The sequence below is a fragment of the Tenrec ecaudatus genome, chromosome 2 (genome assembly GCF_050624435.1).
Source record: "Tenrec ecaudatus isolate mTenEca1 chromosome 2, mTenEca1.hap1, whole genome shotgun sequence".
NCBI classification, from domain to species: domain Eukaryota; kingdom Metazoa; phylum Chordata; class Mammalia; order Afrosoricida; family Tenrecidae; genus Tenrec; species Tenrec ecaudatus.
The window spans coordinates 25,472,543-25,480,717 of NC_134531.1; positions in this window are offsets into that span (position 1 = coordinate 25,472,543).

Sequence of the window (8,175 nt, forward strand, 5' to 3'; positions counted from 1 at the left end):
ATACGTTTCGGAAGAGATCAATCCCTGGAAGAAGACAGCATGCTTGGTAAAGTAGAGGGGAAACAAATGAAGGAAGACATTCAACAAGATGGATCGGCACTCTGGCTGCAACAATGGGCTGAAATAGAAAGGAAAATGAGGTTGGTGGAGGCCTGTGCCATGTTTCCTTCTGTTACACAATGAAGTGAATATGTTTAACATGGTGCTTCTATCCATTTACTCTGTAAATATCCATTTATCCATGGGTTTATCCTCTATCCATTTTCTCCCATCAAATAATTGGGTCATTGTTATTGTAAGATGCCATCAAGTTGATTCCACACAGAATGACCCTACGGACCACAGAAGGAAAGGGGGCCTGGTCCTGCACCATTCGCACAATTGTTACAATCAAGCCTTGTCAGTCTGTCTTATTAAGGGTCTCCCTCTTTTTCTGAGATGAATTCTGGCCAGCCTTGCTTCTAAGGAGCATTCTTGCTGTGCTTCTATGACAGATCATTTGTTCTTTTAGCAGTCCATTGTAATTTTAATATTCTTTGCTACAATAATCCACGTGTCATTTAATCATTTTCATTGGATGGAAATAACTTGGTGGGACTAATCATATACTCACTGCCATCGGATCAATTCTGACTCACAGTGACCCTGTAGGAAAGACTAGAGCTTCTTCCTTTGAGTTTCAGAGACTATAACCCTTCACAGGGGGTAGAAAACCTCATATTTCTCCCAGAGTGTGACTGGTTGTTTCAAGCTGCTGATCGTATGGTTTGCAGAGCAATATTTAACCCATTACGCCACAAGGATTCAGAGAGCATGTGATAAAATAAGGGGTTTGACAGGTATTCCCCTATGTTGAAGAGGGTAATCTCAGAAGCAGGAACAGGGAGAATTCCTGGGACTCTCAAAAAAGAAGAAGCACCTGTTGAAGACATTTGCCATCTCTGCCCAAGGGAACAGAGGTTGAGAACAGAGGTCCAGGAAAGGAGACCACAAAATAGAGCCAATTCGCAGCACCAAGACTATGAGATTCGGAGACTATGAGATTCAGAGGTAGAGCAGAGGGGAGGTTTTCTAACTCAAGAGAGGATGAGGCCAAGCAGAGGCTCGGTTCCTAAAGGAGGAGAAATGTTGCTATGTCCTTATTGTTTTCTGATCTGGCTTGCAGTAACATGTTAACTTTGCTCATGATGATCACAGTGGACTACAGTATTTAACTCAACAAAATTGGAGTGCGATGGGAAGTACTGTTAGTGTCAGAATAGGAAGAAGGCTGGAAGTTGGACACATGTGGAAATGAGCCTTGGGCTAATTTGGAGATGGTTTTTCCGCCTCCCTTGTGTAGCCAGAGGAAGTGAGAGGTAGTTTCCATGTCATTTTCCTAGTTACTCTGAGTTAGAACCAACTCAATAGAACCAACAACCATAGCCTAAAGGAACTCTAAGGCGCTGTAAGATGAACATTAGACAGCTAACCACAAGGTCTAAAAGGCAAGTTCACCAGTTGCTCCAAGGGATAAAGATGATACTAACTGCAACCATAAATCATTACAGCTTCAGAAATCTCAAATAGGGACAGCAGTGGGTTTTGCCTGGAATAATAGAATGTTTTGAGGGAATATGTCTTACAAGCAAGGATGATGAGACTTTGTCTCATGTAGTTTGGACTTGTTATCAATAGGGACTGGTCCTAACAAAGGATATTATGCTTGGTAAAGAGCCAATGAAAAAGAGGGAGAGCTTTAAAGAAAGCAATTGACTCCGTTGTTTGAACAATGAGTGCATATACTGAGGGTGACATATAACTGAGCAATGTTGTGTAACTAACACTCACATTACTCATGTTTTTCTTCTTATTCCCTTAAAAACAGAGATAGAACATGGTGAAGAAAATCTTTTTGTTGTTGTTGTTCCTTAAAAGAGGTGCATCCAGAGTGTATTTGGACACATCTTCAGGAGAAGCCAATCCCTAGAGGACGTCACGCTTTGTAAAGTACAGGCTCAAAATTTAAAAGAAGACCCTCAAGGAGACTGACACAGTGACTGTCACAGTGGACTCAAACACGGAAAAGACAATGAGGATCACATTGTTGTCGTTTGGTTTTGTACTTATGTGATAGTTAGGTTTCTCGTGCAAATATGGCTAATAGGAACATGTGGGATTAATCAGATTGCAGATTGAGTACAGGGCAAAAAGATACATGGCTCTGAAAGGCCTGTCCCATTCTCTCTCGCTCTCTGCTAAGCCACATGTGCTGAAGTGTGCTACTGCTTTAGCTAGTTCTCTGCATCTACCTGTGAGCTACACTATCTGTGGGCCAAGCCAACTCATGGGTTATGCCCTTAGAGCTTGAGGCTCTTTTGAGACCTGCTTTGCCATGCTGCTGGTGCATACGTAACTTGAGCCTGAGGGTGGTGGATCCTGTTGCCTTGTATTGCTTCCCACCCAGGTCTGCTTAGCTACGTGCCCAAGCTACTGACTGTTGACCCACACTGTTATTTGCTTCCTTGCCTGAGAAAGGATTCCATTGTCTGCTTCTTTGACCTTGGACCCAGCAGCCCATGTGAGTTGAAGGAATTCCAGTATATTAAAAGTTAGGGCAGTGAGTTGACCCTGAACTCTATGTACTCCTGTGTAGACTACTTAGCTGTTATAATCCTTTTCACTGTATAAGCCTATATCTCTATCTATCTATCTATATATCTATCTATCTATCATCTATCTATCATCTATCTATCTATATATCTCTCTATCTATAAAACACTGTCCTGGTTTTGTTTCTCTAAAAAACCCTGCCTAATACAACATAGGATCACAATGTGTTGAAACCAATTTGAAATCAATGTCAGACTAACTGTTTACATGCTCATCAAAGGGTTAGCAGTGCAAATGTGCCAGCTCCTCAGAAGACAGAGGTGAGAATATCTGCTCCCTGAAAGAGCTACATCTTCAGAAACCCTAAATAGTGTTGCCACGACAAGAATTGACTTGACTGCAGTGTGTTTGTTTGGGTTCTTTTCATTAAATAAAAAACAAACAAAAAACACTTCCTTTGGAAACACACGAGAAGCTTGGTTGAATGATTAACCTATATTACTTTAATTAGCTGATTTAAATTACTTTAAAATTGTAGCTGAACTTATTCTTTCTCTTAGGCATTTGATTTTGAGTTTGTTGATAGACTAGAAAAAAAGACTTGGCAATCTACTTTCAAAATTTGGGAACAATCAATAAGCATTCTCTTGTACATGGGACATAAGCCAAAGCCAACTCAACAGCAACTGACATCACGAGAAGCTCATTTTATACTTGCACACATAAGTTAAGGTATGAGTTCATATATTACAAGGAAAAGGTCAGTATAAAAAAAACATGATAGATCTGGTTCTACACTGAACACAAACTAGAAGAAACCTTATCTCAGAAATGACTTACAAGAGAATATGTAGACGAGAATGAGGTATAGGTATTTGGGACCTATTTCAAAATATGTGTAAACATTCTAAATATGCCTATTTCTAAATATGTCTATTATTTCTACTGATCATTTTCTCCCCTCAATATTAATTTTTTAGACTGATGAGTAAAATAACAATTGCCAAAAAAAGATTGAAAGAACTTTGATACTAATTGTGGTGTTAGATATCTTCTCCCTTATCTTAAAACTAATAAAGTTAAAATTCAAGTTGGTTAACAAGCCATCGATTCACCTATTTTTGGTCATTTTCTTCTCAGGTTTTGCTTTCTCTGCTATGAAAAATAGAATGAAATTTCACCGTGCAGCATTTGGGGGGAAAATAATTGAACACCTTTTGGTTTTTAAAGGTAGGTAGATTGACACAGTGGATGCAAGAATGGCTCAACTATAACAGTAATGGTGAGGTTGGCATGGATCTGGGCAGCATTTCGTGATGTTGAGCTTAGGGTCATGCTGAGTTGGAACAAACTGGATAGCACAGAACAATTACAAAGAGACCCTTGGTACAAATACATGCTGCTTCTGCACATTCGAGGGTCTGCTGATTTATTCAAATCAGCAGGTTCGTGCTGAAAGGTTCGTGAAGAAAGCCAAAAACATCCAGAGTGGTCAACTAAATGGTGGCTTACAAAAACAACAACAATCTTTTTTTCAACTCATGCTGAACATAATGCCTTATCTTACCTATAAGGGTGATGAATAAAAATAAACATTTAAAAATTATAAACCTGTATATTTCTATTATTACTCCCACTCTGTATTCATGACTATATGTTATGTTTATAAGCTACTGTCCATTTCTATCCAGTTCTGCTGGAGAAAATATTTTACCCAATCAAATGAAACCATAGCAGAGGAAAAGATTAAATTTTACACCAGATATGTGGAAGTTTAGTGTACATATGGGGCTGCTAATCACAAAGTCAGCCATTTAAAACCACCAGCCACTCTATGGAAGAAAGGTTAGGTTTTCTACTCCCACCGAGTTATAGTCTCAAACTCTGCAAAGGCAGTTCTACCCTGTCTGATAGAATCACTATGAGTTAAATAGCTCTGAGTATTTGCGGTATCTTCTTTTAAATGTTAGAAAAGAAGAGATCATGACACATAAAATATGGTTACTGGCTTTTTTAAATGAAATAGTAAACTTTTCTAAAGTTGTAGTACAGGTTAAAAGTAGTAAGAAAAAACAAGATTAATATTTTTTAAGTAGCTACTATGACATACATACACCACTATGAGTGTGAACCAACTAAATGGAAATTGGTATGATTTTTATATTATGACAAGTACTTTGATGCGATTATCATTGCAATTAATTTGAGAATAATACTATGAGTTATAATTATACACATTTTCACTTGAGTAAATTTTGATTTATGAAGATTAAATAACTTAATTTAGACATTAAATATGAAGGTGGCATTTCTGACTCAGAAACTTGACGTTTTTTGTGTGTAGGCAAATGCTTTATTTTTTAAAATAATATATTTTTGATAGAACTGATGTTAAAAAAGACAACCCATGCTACTTATTGAGCATACACTCGGTTCATCATTCTTTTTATAATTAAAAAATTAATTATCTTTGAACTACTGAATTTTTCTTGACTTAGCCTACACAATCCTATATATCCTCTCACACACACGCTGTTGTTCAATCCCCTCAAGAGGAGTTAAACAAGCATCGATGCTATCAGCTCCCAATCTCGCCCCCCTTCCTTTACCCTCAGGGAAACGTTACTCGTGCTACTGTTGCTGAAGGGTTATCTATCTTAAATTTCACATACAGAACACTCTTACATACAAAAATGGGCATGTGCGACTCTAACTTGATTGATAAGGTAAAACAAGTGCATACCTTAATAGTAAAGGGAAGAAATACTAAGGAACTAGAGGATATTTATGTGGCTCATCAATGCCATATTGCAGCCTAGATTTATCATCCATTCCTTATGGCCCTTCTGAGAGGGACTGTCCAATTAATTTGCAGATGAGCATTGGGTCCCTATTACACCCATGCCCCTTCATATCAAGTTGGTTGTGTGTTTTTGAGCATCTGATACCTCTTCCAGTCAACACCTCATGATCACACAGGCTCTTAATCGTTAGAGTTAATGTGTAAATAAACCTGAGTTTTACCCTTATCCATAACTCATAAATTCATACTTATCATGGCAATGGAGATAAAGAATTAGAAGGTATAGAGTTGGTATCATTTCCAATATTTAAAAGTCCATGCCATTTCCATTCTTATAATACAGCAATGCAGATTTTACTTAAATAATTTAACAAGCACGATTGGCCTAGAAAACGATGTGATTGGTGTGTTTTCCTTTTGAACAGCTGTTAAATAAGTGAGTTAGTTAGTTTATTGTGCCAACCTGGCCGATAAACACATGTGGGGTTAATTGAAAGGTGGAAAGATAAATGTCTCAGTAAGCCTCGCCTTTCTAGTTCTCTGGTCTCTTGCTTTGTGGTGGTCAGACCAGGGTATACCTGCCTTAGCCAGTTCCCTGCTTCAGCTGGCAAGGCTCACTTACTGCAGGTCATCCCCAAGGAGAAGCCACATGGACTTACACTCATGCAGCCCTGGTGCTGGAGCAGCAGTGTGAAGACCCCTGCCAGTGCTGAGATGCTTACACATTCACTGACTCAGCTTTCCTCTGCAGTCGGTGTCATTTAGTCTGTTTTGTGAGATGGAGGAGAACTTTTGTGGATTGGTGTTGGACATGTGGGTTAATGGGTTAATGTTGGACTTGTGGGCTTGGGCAGCACTGGGTTGAGATGCTTTCTTGATTCACACTTAACCTTTATATAAAACGCTCTCTTATACATGAGTTTCTGTGGATATGTTTCTCAAAAATACCCAGGCTAACACAATAAGTATGATACCGATTACAAGGATCTACATGTGACCACCTCCCTGGGGGATGGACGACAGAAAAGTAGGTGAAGGGAGATGTCAGACAGGGAAAGATATGACAAAATAACAATTTTTAAGTTATCGGGGGTTTATGAGGGAGGGGAGAGTGGGGAGGGAGAGGGAAAAATGAAGACCTGATGCCTAGAGCTCATGTGGAGAGCAAATGTTTTGAGAATGAGGAGGGCAATGAATGTACAAATGTGCTTTACACGACTGATGTATATATGGATTATAATGAATTGTAAGAGCCCCTAATAAAACTATTTTTTTAAGTATGATATAACCTTTATCAATCTGAAGTTTTCAAAGCAATATAAAGTATATTTTTTTTTCCAAAATGAGCATTCCTCTTAAGAGTTACTGTCTTCCCCCACCATCATGTTGAAGCCACATCACAGGGACCTGATATAGGACTGGATAGAACTGCCCGTGGGAGTGCCAGAGGCACGGACTCTCAATGTGAGTAGAAAGTCCAATCTTCCTTCCTGAGAGTTGCCAGTGAAAGCCTCTGGAATGTTAGCAAGCTTTGCAGTGCCTTTAAGAATAAGAAACTATGTACTCTTCAATGAATTAGCATATAGATTATATACTTGATAAGTACAAGAGACTTGTAAAAGGGACTACAAAGCTTGTTAATATTACCAGAAGCTTTACACTTGTCAGTTCTTCTACCTTTAATAATGTCCCTAGTATTCCCTTTCAGAACTCCATTCATAACTCAATTCAAACATCACCGTCCATCACCTTCTCAAAGGAACTTCTCTAACTATTCTCAAAACAGTTCTTCCCACCACTTCAGTCATGTCCCATCAAATTACCTATTTTCATGGCATTCATCAATGACTATAATTATCTTGTTGCTCATTTGTGTTATTCCTTTAGAAAGTAATATTTTTGGTAATTAAAAACACTTTTTGTCATATTTACCTGTAGAAGCAGAAAACTTACTTGATTGCCTAGTAAAGGTTAAATAAATATTTGGACATAAAAGCTAAACAAAAAAACCCAAAATGAAATAAAGCAAAACAAAAATGGAATCGTGTCCATGGACTCATAGAGGTTCTCTAGAAGAGAATAGAACTGTCCTGTGGGTTTCTTGACTGTAAATCTTCATAGGAGTAGACAGCCTCCTCTTTCTCCCTCAGAGTGGATGAATGTTTAGAACTGCTGACCTTACAGTTAGCACCCCAATGCATACCCTATCGTGCTAGCAGGGCTCCTCAATATTACCTCTATGCTATATAAGCATTGGTGATTCAATTTTACAATGTGTATGAATAAAATAGTCAATTGTTCACAATCACAACAGATATCATTTACAAATGATTTTTTCAGTGTAGCTAACAAGTAGGATTTCTTGGGTGGTACAAAGCATTAATTGCTTTCTTGGTAGGCCATTTTTACTTCTAGCTGTCAATGGCTTCATATATAAAATACTATAAACCAGAAGTTAGGACAGATACTGTTTGGTGGCTGTAAGGGTAAGTAGAGTCAGGAGTCAGTTTTCAAGGGTATAGATGCAATTTTATTATTTTATGCTTTGGCGAGTCTGAGAAAGTCCCTAAAGCCCCATGCTCTTGTAGTTTCCTGTATATAATTAAAATGTTAATATTTATCCCACGGAGTGTGATTGTGAATCTACCAAATAATTACATCCTAGACCATGCCATTGTTATTATAATATATAATAAATTATTTCTGTGATGTAATCCACAATTCTGAAGAAGGAGTAAACATTATTTCTGAACATCATTTTCTGCATGAAGATTCCATAT